The sequence below is a fragment of the Rana temporaria genome, chromosome 4, assembly GCF_905171775.1.
Source record: "Rana temporaria chromosome 4, aRanTem1.1, whole genome shotgun sequence".
Classification (NCBI taxonomy): domain Eukaryota; kingdom Metazoa; phylum Chordata; class Amphibia; order Anura; family Ranidae; genus Rana; species Rana temporaria.
The window spans coordinates 388,619,304-388,633,435 of record NC_053492.1 but is presented as its reverse complement, the minus strand read 5'-3'; positions in this window follow the sequence as shown (position 1 = coordinate 388,633,435).

The window sequence follows — 14,132 nt, the reverse complement described above, 5'->3', positions numbered from 1 at the left end:
CCGTAATTTTGCGCAAAGCACGTCGGAAAATTTGCATCGGGAGCATGCGCAGTACGTTCGGCGCGGGAGCGCGCCTAATTTAAATGGTACCCGCCCCATTTAAATTGGCCCGCCTTGCGCCGGACGGATTTACGATACACCGCCGCAAATTTCCAGGTAAGTGCTTTGTGGATCGGGCACTTAGACAGAAAATTTGCGGCGGTGTAACGTAAATCGGTTACGTTACGCTGCGCCCGGGCTACGTGAATCTGGCCTTCTGAGCCCAATTTGGACATTTTGACTTAGGGGTGTACTCACTTTTGTTGCCAGCAGTTTGGACATTAATGGCTGTGTGCTGAGTTATTTTAAGGGGACAGCAAATTTACACTGTTATACAAGCTGTACACACTACTTTAGTGTCATTTCTTCAGGGTTGTCACAGGAAAAGATATAATAAAATATTTCCAAAAATGTGAGGGGTTTACTCACTTTTGTGAGATACTGTATGTGGAGGGGAGAGGGCTTGTGCTCTAAGGGTGTTGGATTTAAACGCTGACCCCCCCCCCCCCAGCACAAGTTCTCTCCCTTCCTCCTAGCACATACAGTATCCTCCAACCCCCCCCCCCAAAATTACTATAAGTATTATTTGGCAGCTTGCCCCCCCTCCCTCCCTGTGTCCCCCTTCCCTTCAAGTCTTATGTTGTATATTCATTACAGTCCTCAGATCAATGGCACATGCAGAGCAGTGTGTCCATCCTCCTCCCCCTCCTGTCTGTGTACCCTGTACAGGAAAACATCCAAGCTGAGGAGGGGGAGGGGGCTTCAGACCACTCTGCACTGTGTGCCATCAGTGTGCTAGTGTCAGGCAGTGGAGGGGGGAGAGGCAGAGATGCAGCTGCCGTTTGGGACCCAAAACACCCCTCACAAGCTGTGACGCAAGTGTAACTGGAGCCCACACCACCGCACCCCTGCCGGTCAAATTACTGGAGCCAAGTGGTGGAATTTGTTCCAGGGTTCACATACTGGGCTCTGGATTTGGATTTGACTGCCCACCCCTTCCTGGCACCCTCAAGTGGCTGCTTAACCACTTAAGACCAGAAGTATTTGCCCCCTAATGACCAGGCCTTTTCTTGTGATATGGTCCTGCGTCAATTGAAAATTGCACAGTTGTACCCAAACAAAATTGATGTCCTTTTTTCCCCAAAAATAGAGATTTCTTTTGGTGGTATTTGATCTGCTCTGCGATTTGTATTTTGTTGCGCTATAAACAAAATAGCATCAATTTTGAGAAAAAGCAATATTTTTTACTATCCTAAATACCCCCCTTTCAGGCGTGCCTCCCCAGTTCCCCTGACTGTGCATGTTACTCACCAGCCCTCCTGGCTGCAACTAGTTGTTCCTCTCCCTGGAGACTTACCCGGCAATGTTCTTTCCTGCTGTCCTCTCTTGCTCCACCTGTGCCTCCTGTCCAGGACACCTTCACAATTTCTTGAAGGGCTCCGTCTGCACAGGGGCACAGCCTAGCATCCCAAGCGCTAAACAGCTCCAACTCCTCCCCAGCTGGGCTGACCCTGGGTACTTAAGGAGGCCTTCCCCCTGCCAATCCAAGTTGGGGAATGGTCAGGGCTCCTTAGAGTACCCCAGCCAGCTTCACCTCTCCTTTCCTCTCCTTCAAGAACCTTCTAGAAGGAAGAGGGAGGTCCCAGTGATGCTGTGTGTGGGTCACCAATCAGCTGCTACTCTGAGGCCCCGTACACACGGCCGAGGAACTCGACGTGCCAAACACGTCGAATTCCTTGTCGAGTTCTGGGATGAAGCCGCCGAGGAGCTCGGCGGGCCGCCTTCTCCCATAGAACAACGAGAAAATAGAGAACATGTTCTCTATTTTCTCGAAAGTGTACAGACGACAGAGTTTCTCGGCAGAATCCGGGTTTTGACCGAGTTTCTCTGTGAATTCTGCCGAGAAACTCTGTCGTGTGTACGAGGCCTGAGCCCTCCCAGCCCAGAATAAAATAAACAAATAAGCCTGACTGTAAATTTGCCCAACCTACAATTTTTAGACATCTGTAAAAATAAATACTCACTAATAAACTAATAAAGTATGTGCCATGTGCTGCTGTTGCATTTGGAAAAATCCTTACTTTGAATCAGTCCATACAGTAAAATAAGTGCTGAATATACAGGCGCTGAGACTTACACTTCCAGCTGGACTACACAGATGATAACGGGTCACTCCCTCTATTAAGAATATATCTTGAATTATTTTCACAGTATGCAAAGTGTTTTGTGATTGGAGAAGGAGATTTCACAATGACATTCAGTTGCACCCCCTCCATTCACAGAAAATTCTGTGAAAAGAATGCAAAACATTTTCTAAATGGAGAGGGTGCAGTGGGAGTGACCTGCTAATCATCTGTGTAGTCTTGTTGAAATTATAAATCTCTGTGCCCCACATCTGAATTCAAATAAAATATCTGCAATTGAACGATATGCAAAATTACAATTTTACTAATATACCTTAACATAATTTTCTCCGGAGCAGCATACCAAAAATAGAATGGATTATATAAAACATACCTAAAACATGCATTGGATACTTTAATTTCCATTAGTGGTCACTTTTAGATTGTAAGCTCTAATGAGCATGTCCCAGAAGGCAGCAGGGCCATTCAAAAAGTGCAGCGTGGCTCGCACATGCACAGTAGAGAGTTGGCACAGCCGGTTCCCTTAGTAACAGGTAAGTATCCTTTATTAAATGTCAGCAGTTACAGTATTTGAAGCTGTGGTCTTTAATTTATTTTTTTATACAGCCTGAAGATCCTCTTGAATTACCTCCTGTTTTAATATCTACAAACTGGAGGTAATGCTTTTTGAATTTAATGCGCCCATAGCGCCACTTTGTAAAAGTTATATGTTGTTAAAGCTACCAAATGCGGTGCCAGGCCCTTTTTTATATGGTGCAGGACAGGTCATTTTAAAGGTCCACACCACCAGAAAAGTGCTGTAGGTGCACTATTGAATTCTGCCCATTATCTCTGAATGAAGAATAAACCCCTTGGTTTTGTGCTTGGTGATAGATAGGAGATGTGTAAAACCTGTAAATCAATATTATCAATATACTAAGAAATGATTACTGCCTTACAATTCAGTGATGTACAGTATACACCAAGTCACTTTTTCATTTTTTTGGCTACATTAGTGAGAACTTCCCCTGTTGTGTACTGTTTTAAACATTGAATACAGGTGCGCCATAGTCTTCTTTAATTTATGCAATAAATTTAGCTGTAGTCATAAGTATTGTAACAGGTTTTGAATACAAAATAGGTACAGAACGTCATGTTTTTATAGATATAATTGCAAACAGCTGTTAGTTATTTGATTGCTTTTTAAAACTACAAAATAATCTAAATGAGAAAAATAACTTCCATGGCTATACAGTATGTTAGTGTATCGTTGATAACTGTGTAGCATGTAATAATAATTATTTTTGCATAGGTTATAGACTAGCAAGGCTTTTTTTAAGTTGGAACAAGGGGGAACGCAGTTCCTGCACCTCCAGCACCCAATGTATCAAATGGCTAGGGGTGCTGGGGTGTGCTGGAGGGTTCATCGATGCTGGCATCTGGAGAATCTATTGTTGCCTTGGGGGGGACTCTATTGTGGAGGAATGGGTCTATTGTTGCTGGGGGGTCTAATGTTTCTAGGAGGGATTTACTGTTGAGGGATGGGTCTATTGTTGCTGGCTGCTGAAGTGTCTACTAATGCTGGCTGTTGGGAGATCTGTTGTTGCTGGAGGGGGCCTATTGTTCCTGGGGTAGATTTGTTGTTGTTAGGGTGTATTCTGTTGCAGGGGGTTTATTTTCTATTTTTGCTTGGGGGGCTATTGTTTCTGGCTGCAGCGGTTCTACTTTGCTTTTTATAATATCCTTAAAATTAGGCCATACAAATTATTTACCACAAAATGATACTTGGTTCTGTTTTTACTAAAATGGGCAGTACTGGGAGGTGGGTAGGGGGTGGAATCAAGGGACGGTGCTCGGAGGTTGGTAGGGGGGTGGAGTCAAGGGGTGACTTGGAAGATAGGAGTACCTGCACTATTCTCTGGGGGGAAAAAAACCTGTAGACTAGATTGGCTTGTTTTACAGCCTTGAAAGATAGAACTTACAGGTATAGTCCACCTTTGCAGAAAATAATAATAGCGCCCATATGTGTTAATAAAAAAAAAAAAATTATTTATTTTTGCATAGAAGCCTGTAAAGCATTGCAACCACAATCATTGCATTGTGGGTGCAATACTCTGGCTCTTGGGGAGATTTAATTTCAGGGCTACAGAGCTGGGGGAAGTATCAATGATCTACTGGTGTGGTGACATTATCATGTTTGTGCTTCATTGAAAACTATGAGTCGAAAAAATACGTTTTGTCATTCACAGATCTCTGTAAGTGAATGATGCAACAGTGTGGGTGGAACCATGCACAGTTGTGCCTAATTTACCTTTTGACAAGACCTGGCAAAGGAAAAACCCTACAATTCAGTAAGGGAGCCATTTTGGAAGATGATGATGGTGGGGGGCTGCAGACAGTGACCATGTTCTGAAAGGTCTGCATGGTGGACGTTTATAAAGGAACTGTAGGAATGCATTGCCTAGCAGCCTTGTTGTGTTTTATATACTTCCCCTTTTGTGCCTTGTTTTTTAGAGTCTGATTTGTCAGCAGCTGGCCAACCCCTGGAGAACTTGTCATTAGTGGGTTGAACCCAACTTTACCAAAACAGGCATGGCATGTTCTGGGAAAGTTCTAACCTTCTGCAAGAGAATTCTTCAGGAAGCCCTTCCTCCTAGAGAGAGAGGACCTTCAACTCTTCCTCTGCTGAGAATTGGGTGTTTGCTAGTTTTAGGGTCCATGGCTGAAACCTAGACTTAGAGGTATCGTCAATTTTTAGGACAGATTATATGAGCCTAAGAGGATGTTTGCTGAAAGAGTGTTCACTGGAACAGAGTTACGCTCAAAGCTTTTGTTTTGTGGAGGTCCACCAGAAGTAGTTGTGCATGATTCTTCTGGATGCTGTGACCCACCCATCAGCTATCTGTTAGGAAGCTGTAGGAGAACCTTGTTGGTTTTGGGTCTTTAAATTCTTTTCTCTTGCTTTGCTTCCTACCAAGTTCAAGTAAAGCATTGAAAACTGCATTCAGATCTGGGCCTACATAAATGCAAGAGGGTGATCCCCTTACTGGCTAAGGTCCTTTTAGATGGAGGCACTAAAAGTGTAAGAACTGCATGACACCAAATAGTAAAGCTTTCACTTAGTGGAGGTTTAAGATCGCCTATTGTCCTAGTGCTAATACAGCGTGGGGCTGTAATAGCTGCAAGGTAGGGGTCTTCTCACATGAGAAACACCCATACATAGCCTTGGGTCTCAGAAAAGGTCTCAGCTTGAGCAATGAGGCAACATTTTAGTCATTGTAGTAATAAATTCATCAGCCTAAAATATGGATAAGCCAGGATCACCACACAGTCTTTATTGTTTTTCAAAGCCAGTACAACAAAACAGCTTTCTTCAGCAAAGTAAAAGCAAAACAGTCAATAATGTTCGGCTCACCACCAGCATACTAGTGCCATACCAAAGTTTGGGGTTCCCATCTGCTTCAGGGTACAGAAAAGGCCACAGGAACTGAGCAAACAATGTCTCAGTTCCAAGACAATTCACACTTTCTCACACAACTGAGAACTGCTCTACTCCATTTCACAGACAGTTGTTGACTCTAAATTCCAGATCCCATATAATAACTGAATAACCTTGGATAACTGTTGGTCGTTCCCATTTTTAAAAGGAATCCCTCACGTTGCATGGATGAGAACCCCTGAGTACTCCAAGCTGTCCTTCTATAATCCCTCTTAAAGGGATCACAACCCAAATAGTGGGGACACATATGGCATCATGTACAGCCTCAATAAAGAATTTTAATTCTTCGGTGCTAAAAGCAACCAATCAAAATTCATCCTACTATGTATATATTGTGCCAAACAGTCTATGATGATAGAAGCTATAAAGGGACAGACTGAATGTACCATCTATGCTGTGATGGTTCTGGAGATAGAAATGCATTGCTATACAGTATATGCATTCATATTCTTAGCAAGAAGTAAAAGAGCTTTAAAACAAACCATCACTGACATCTTTGCTTGTGAAACCTTATAAACATAACTGTTGCCTAGGCAACCCTTCAGGCATCACCACAGCTGTCCACAGTCTGTGAGGACACTCCCTCTTCCTGTGACTACAGAGCTCGCATTCATAGAGCTGGAGAGTGTGTCACCCAAATCTGCAAACCTGCAGGGCGCTCTCACTCGTTCACACCGCTGACCTCCATGGTAATGTCTCGTTACAATCTAATCTCCACATGAGTGCACGATGTATCGCCATATACATACAATAAAAAAACAAGTCTAAAATAAAATTTAATTAAAAGATGTTCCAATGTATATCTTTATCTACAGGGACAAATTATATCGTTATTAGGACCTCATTGACTATTCATTAAAACATTTAAAATGTATATATATATATATATATATATATATATATATGGCAGAATCTTAGACCACTAGAGCATGGGAAAGGAGAAGCTGCAGGGAAAGGTCTAGCTGCAGGAAGGAGTACAGGATCAGATAATTAAATATTTTTTCCCCTCAGACCAGTGGTCTCCAAATTGCGGCCAGAGGGCTGGATGTGACTCTTTGTTTGCCTTTATTTGGCCCTCGGGCACTATTCCTTTTACTCACACCAACAATGGAGCAGTATTTCTCCCATTAACACCAACGATTAGACACTATTACTCACACTGACAGCACTGATGGGGCATTATTTATCCCATTGATACCAATGATATGGCACTTTTCCTCCCACTGACACCAATCATGGGGAACTATTGATCTCACTGATACCATCGATGGAGCACTATTTCTCCCACTGACAGCAACGATGGGGTACTATTCCTCCCATTGACACCAACAACGGGGCTTTATTCTTCCTATTGACACCAATGATGGGGCATTATTTCTCCCACTGACACCAATGATGGCATACTATTCCTCCCATTGACACCAACAATGGGGCATTATTCTTCCTATTGACACCAATGATAGGGCACTATTTCTCCCACTGACTCCAATGATGGCGTACTATTCCTCCCATTGACACCAACAACAGGGCATTATTCTTCCTACTGAAACCAATGGTAGGGCACAATTTCTCCCACTGACTCCAATGATGGCATACTATTCCTCCCATTGACACCAACAATGGGGCATTATTCTTCCTACTGACACCAATGGAAGTGCACTATTTCTCCCACTGATTCCAATAATGGCGTACTATTCCTCCCATTGACACCAACAACGGGGCATTATTCTTCCTATTGACACCAATGACCGGGCATTATTTGCAAAAGATGGCATTGTTTACTCCCCTTGATGCCAGGACATTTTCTACGCCCAGTGGTTACAATACGGCCCCTCCAATGTCTGAAGAACAGTAAATTGTTTGGAGAAAGTCTAGACTCCTGCCGTGAACCAAAACAAGCAGTGAGCCCTTGAAGTGCAGGTACAACCCCATTGCAAGTGATAATGTTTTTAGTTGCCCGGTATAGGGCTTTAACTACTACAAAAAATCAGGTTACCAACCTGACTTATTTATGACAAGGGCTATTTAAATCACAGGACTTAATGGACAGAAATATAAATACTTTGGCAGATAAAACTGCTCCTACGGATGCATTTCAATTTTGCATTTCTAGAGTTTCCCTTTAAATTAAGCTAGTTTTATATGGTGAAGAGGGATCTTTTTCTTACAAGCTAAATGCAAAATCATCCGTGAAGCACATTTATCTCAGCCCTAGTCCTATTTAATATTTTATCTTAATATTTTATCTTTGGTTGGATTCATCTTATGTGCTTTGTGATAATAAGCAGAGATGGCATCTATTACCATAAGAAAGAGGTCGCTTTGATGGCCTATTGCAGCATTTAATTATTTGACTCCTTTCTAAGAGGTTACAACTGGTTTCCCGTTGCTTTAATGCAAGATTTACAACTAGTTTATTAGAGGAAATATGTACACCACTCATTAATTAACATTACTGCTGTTTGTAATGTAAGACATCCTGCGTTTTCAAAAATTTACAAATCTTGATTTCCAGACAGGCTGAAAAAACAAAACATTGCTGAACCCAACCCATAATATCAAAAGAATCACACTGACTTCTTTAGCCATTTGATAATTGATATCTGCCTTAGACCCCTTTCACACGGGGTGGATTCCACTCTTGTCAGCAGAGGATCTGTAAGCATATCGCCTACAGATTGGAAATGAGCAGGATGGATGTCACATCAGTTTATGCAGAGCAGATCCAACTGAGCTCTATGGATGGTCGGGTATAAACAGACTCTGCTGTAATTGGAAATGGTCCAATGGGGATGAATAATCCAGTGACAACTGTCTAAGGTAGGAATTATTTTTAATGCATTATATCACTTATTTCCTATCGCTAGGAAAGGAAGTGAGGGTAAATCTCACCAGCAGGACACCAGCAGGATGCAAAAAATAGTAACCTGATAGGGCTTTTTAAAGCTTCCCTACCCTAACAAAACTAAATACAAACTGGCAATACATACCCTTGAACTTTGAGGATGAATTCCCCCACAATTCCTGCAGCTACAGAAGACCAGGGCCATCTTAATAGCATCAGGGGCCCCTGGGCAAAGTAATGCCCTGGGCCCCTACCAGCCTACCCCAATATATGCACTTACTCTCAAGAATTAAAGTATAAATAGTTAATAGAATTAGTACTTTCAATAAAATCAGTTTTAGAAGACATGCCATAAATCTAAGGCTAATTAACACAAAGGGTACCGTACAGATAGGAAGGCAGAAAGGCACAGTACAAGGGGAGGGGGGCACAAAACTGGGATCAGAAGGGCACAGTGCGGGGGGGATACAATACTGGCATCGGGAGGGCACAGTACAGGGGGGGGGGTGCACAATTCCAGGATCAGGAGGGCACAGTGCGGGAGGAGAGGGGGCACAATACTGGGATCAGGAGGGTATAGTGTGGGGGGAGGGGGCACAATTCCAGGATCAGGAGGGCACAGTGCGGGAGGAGAGGGGGCACAATACTGGGATCAGGAGGGTATAGTGTGGGGGGGAGGGGGCACAATACTAGGATCAGGAGGGCACAGTGCAGGAGGGAGGGGCACAATACTGGGATCAGGAGGGCACAGTACAGGCTCCAGGACGCTGCCTTGAATACGTTCATTCCGGGACACCTTAATAAAATGTGTGACTGTCCCAGCATATACGTGACATTTGGCAAGTACAATGTAATGCAAGATGCATTATGACAGCCCTGCAGAAGACAGAAAATGCTTGTTTTAAAGAAACCCTATCATTAAATGAAAAAAAAAAAACTCCAAAGAAGCAATAACATACATAACTTTCCAATTTCTTGTGCTGCTCTGTTCATTGGAAATCTTCTTTTCAAATCGACTGGAAAAAAACACTTCTGGCAGTGTCAATCTCCTGTGTCCCGATTGTATTCTGTGGTTCCTCTTACTGACCTTTATGCAATAAAGTGCACATTAGTGATGTGGAGGTCAGCAGAAGGAACCACACAACATTGCCAGGGACACAGGAGATTGACACCCCCATAAGTGTTGGTTTCCCTAGGGACTTCACAAGAAGATTTCTCATCATGAACAGAGCTAACATTCTTGCAGAGGAAAAAGCAGGAATAGTAAATATGGTCTTATTTTTATAGCTATGCTTTTTGGGGATTTTTAGTTAATGACAGGGTCACATTAATGCTCAGGTAATACTTTTAAAGAATATGTAAATATTTAAGTGCTCATAGCCTGGCCACGGTTCAACCTTAAAGTGTTACTTAACACACAACAGTAAAATCAGACTTTATATGCAGTAAAGCATGCTTGTTATACTCACTGTGGAAGCTAAGGGGTTAATCATCTGCATTGTGTAAAAAGGCTGTTTGATCCTGTCTTCTCTGTTCCTCCCCTTCTTCCACTGTCTCCAAAACATCTCCTTCTAGAACAGAGCCTTGGAGACAAGTTGCACGTGCTAAGTTTGATGTGTATTAATAGAGAGTTTTTTCTTGGGAGAGTGCACGTGATCAGCACTGTCCAAACAGAGGTTCGGGAGTCCGGCAGCCTTATAGGACAGTCAAAGCAGAATGACAAATCCTCCTACAAGCTTTAACCAGACACTGATAGAAGTTAGAAGACTGTTCTATCTATTGATGAAAAAGTGGTTCTCAACCCTGTCCTCAGCCATCCCAAACAGAATAAAATTGCTGTCCAAAATACCAAGTTGTTGACTCTGATTAAAAGCACCTGTGCAACATAAAGAAAAACTCGCAAACATGGCCTGTTGTGGGTACTTGAGGACAGGGTTGAGAACCACTTCTGTGAGAGACCAGATAGAGCGAATGCAGGGTCCTGTGTTTAGTTACACTTTAAAGAAGAACTACACTGCATCTGAGCACCACAAAACAAAATCGCTATTTAAAGTGGTGCTCTAGCCCCCCACAGAAAAATGAAGTCAGTATTTCCTGTCCTGGAATCCAGTGATGTCGGCACCCCAGCATCTGCTCTCGGGTGCTGCCGTTGCCATAGCCTGTAAGGGAAGCCTTGTGGCTTTGGAGCCGATTCCCTACTGCGCATGCCCGGCGGCGGGGAAGGAGGAGGGGGGTCGAATTTCTGATGTACCTTGCAGTGGCGAGGACGGAAGCAGGGACAGGCACCTATCAAAACAGGTACCCACTCCCCCCTGAAAGACGTCAAATGTGCCACGGGGAGACAGGTAAGCGGAACTTCCACTTTTGGGTGGAACTCTGCTTTGATTCATTTTTATTATTCAGAACAAACTCACTCATTCATTTTTTTTTGCTAAGATATCACTTTGAACCCCCCCCCCCCATTGCATTCCTGGTCATGGCTGTCTTGAGTAAGATGGCCAGGATGTAAACGTTACATGAAGCATCTGGCCTTAGTTCAGGTATGCAGGCAGAAGGGTATGCTTAGCTGAGAAAACCCCTCCTCCCTTCCTGAAGACTCCTGGGATGTATGACATCATTTGTCTAGGTCTGGAAACCAGGAAGTAACTGAAGAAATGTAAAAAAAAGTTTAAAGCAGGTAAATATAATATACATTCCTATATATTTAGTAATGCTAGCAGCATAAGGATTAAAAATGGTCAATGTTGATTGAGAGAATGAAGTTCTGCTTTAAGATAACATAACACAAACCAAGGAAAATTTTACTATAGAAAGGATTTTCATCATACATATTTTTAGATTTGAGAAACATTTCATTTGTATGAAAGAATACATTTAACAATTGTCTTAGTCATGAACAGGTAAATGAATTACCTTAGGCAAAATGCAGTTATTCTGCATTTCATACTTGATATCATGTGAATACTCATTTTTAAAAATGCCACTTAAAGGTCAAAACAGCAGATTTTGTGAGTTCCAGTTCTGAGTAGCAGCTTTGCAAAAGCAATGAGATCATTGAAGAGCTGAGAGGTTATTTAACTGCTTGCCGACCGCCGCAGGAACTTATACGTCGACAGAATGGCACGGACAGACAAATGGGCGTACATGCACTTTAAATTTGCCACTCTGTGGTCACGCCCGTTGCCGACCCTGCCGCAAGCTCCGTGATTGTGCCCGCGGGACCCATGGACTCGATGCCCGCCGATGTTCCGTGATCGGGTCACGGAGCTGAAAAACGGGAAGATGTCAGTGTAAACACAACATATCCCCGTTCTTCCTAGTGACAGGTCACTAATTGTCTGTTCCCTCTCATCGGGAGCAGCAATCAGTGATGTGTCACTCAGAGCCACGCCCCCTAACAGTTAGAATCACTCCCTAGGACACACTTAACCCTTTCCTAGCCCCCTAGTGGTTAACCCCTTCACTGCCAGTTACATTTACACAGTAATCAGTGCATTTTTATAGCACTGATCACTGTATAAATGTGAATGGTCCCAAAATAGCGCCAAAAGTGTCCGATGTGTCCGCCATAATGTCACAGTCACGATAAAAATTGCTGATCGCCGACATTACTAGCAAAAACGATTATTATTAATAATGCCATAAAACTATCCCCTATTTTGTATAACTTTTGCGCAAACCAATCAATAAACGCTTATTGCGAATTTTTTTTACCAAAAATATGTAGAAAATATGTAGAGGAATACGTATCGGCCTAAACTGAGGGAAAAACATTTTTTTATATATATTTTTGGGGGATATTTATTATAGCAAAAAGTAAAAAACTATTGCTTTTTTTTCCAAAATTGTCGCTCTATTTTTGTTTACATTGCAAAAAATAACCGCAGAGGTGATCAAATACCACCAAAAGAAAGCTCTATTTGTGTGAAAAAAAAGGACGTCAATTTTGTTTGGGAGCCACGTCGCACGACCGCGCAATTGTCAGTTAAAGCGATGCAGTGCCGAATCGCAAAAAAGCGCTCTGGTCTTTGGCCAGCCAAATGGTCCGGGGCTTAAGTGGTTAAGATAAGGGATGTGTGAAGCTGACCAGGTTCGGTTTGTGCAGAGTGTATCAAAGCCAATGTGAAGTCTAAAAACGCAGAAGTTAGCACTGAACCCTATTGAAGTCCATTGGCATTGAATCCATTTTTTCAAGTTATTTTCAAGGCTTTTAGGCAAGTTATTGCTGAAAAAAAGGTGTAACGGATTATGGACTATTCTGCCTAGACATTGATAATAACTGCAGGACTTGTTACAGTTGGATTTACCACATTGTATTCTGAGCACAAAGGGTTAATTGGACAAGTTTCTTTTCATTGTTGAATGCTAATGTTCCCTTCGCATACCTAATGAACCCTCTTTGTGTGTGCAGGTAAACAGCCCCCCTGTGAGGTGTATGCTGATGGGGATTATGTGTGAGTGATAATTGTTTTAAAGGTTAATTGAATTCTATGTGCCTGGCCAGGAAATGTTAAGTGGGGTGAGGTGCCGAAGCGTCTAGAAACTGGCCAAGTGATTAATTCAAGGAGATGTCATTGTTTCAGGGGGTCTGTGTTGAAGCCCCCTACTGGGAAAAGGGGAGGGCGGAAACTGTCATTGTTCTTGTAACAGTTGTAACCAGATATAAGCAGGTGAAATATGCCAAATAAAGTGAGTCTGCTTGACCCTTCAAACGTAGCACGTCTCGTTTCTTGGAAGGGCGTTCGATGGGATATACCAGCGGTACCTGCATATCGCAGCTTGCCAGGGAAAAGGACGTCGCCAACGGCTGAGACCCTCACTACCAGTGGGTAGCCGTTACAAAAGGTAAAGGACATGAGTTGGGCACTCACATGGGGACATGTCCCAATGAAAAGTTTTAAGAAATATTGAGCAAAGGGTCTTTTCATGAGGCTTAAAGTGCAAATTTGAAAACACACAAATCTTTTAAATAGCATGTAGGCAGATAGAGTTTTATGCTGCCCTGGCCTGGGGGGTTAGTGTTAAAATTGGTTGTAAAGTCAGAAGGTTTTTTATCTTAATGCATTCTATGCATTTAAGATAAAAAACCTTCTGTGTGCCAGCACCCCCTAATACTTACCTGAACCCCATCTCTCTCTAGCGATATCCACGAGTTCCTCAGTCGTCCGGGGGTCTGCTTCTGATTGTCTGAGACACAGCAGCGGCGCCATTGGCCCTGCTGCTTTCAATCAAAGTCATTTAGCCAATCAGGAGGACGGCGGGCCAAAACAGGGCTTCATGTTTGAATGAACACAGGAAGCTGTGACTCGGCTTGGGTGCCCTGATAGCAAGCTGCTTGCTATGGAAACACTGAACAGCAGGGAGGAGCCAAGAGAGCCGGACAGGGACCTGAGAAGAGGAGGATCTGGGCTGCTCTGTGCAAAACCAACTGCACAGAGCAGGTAAGTATAACCTGTTTGTTATTTTTAGAGAAAAAAAAAGAGACTTTACAATCACTTTAACTGTGTTTCCCAGCACTTTCTTGGCGGGCTTTCTTTGGTCTGACCCACTGGTCCTGTACTGTATATAAATGGACAGAGGTTGAAAAGAGCTGAAACGCTACTGTAAGTCTGAGGTTGCCGTTATG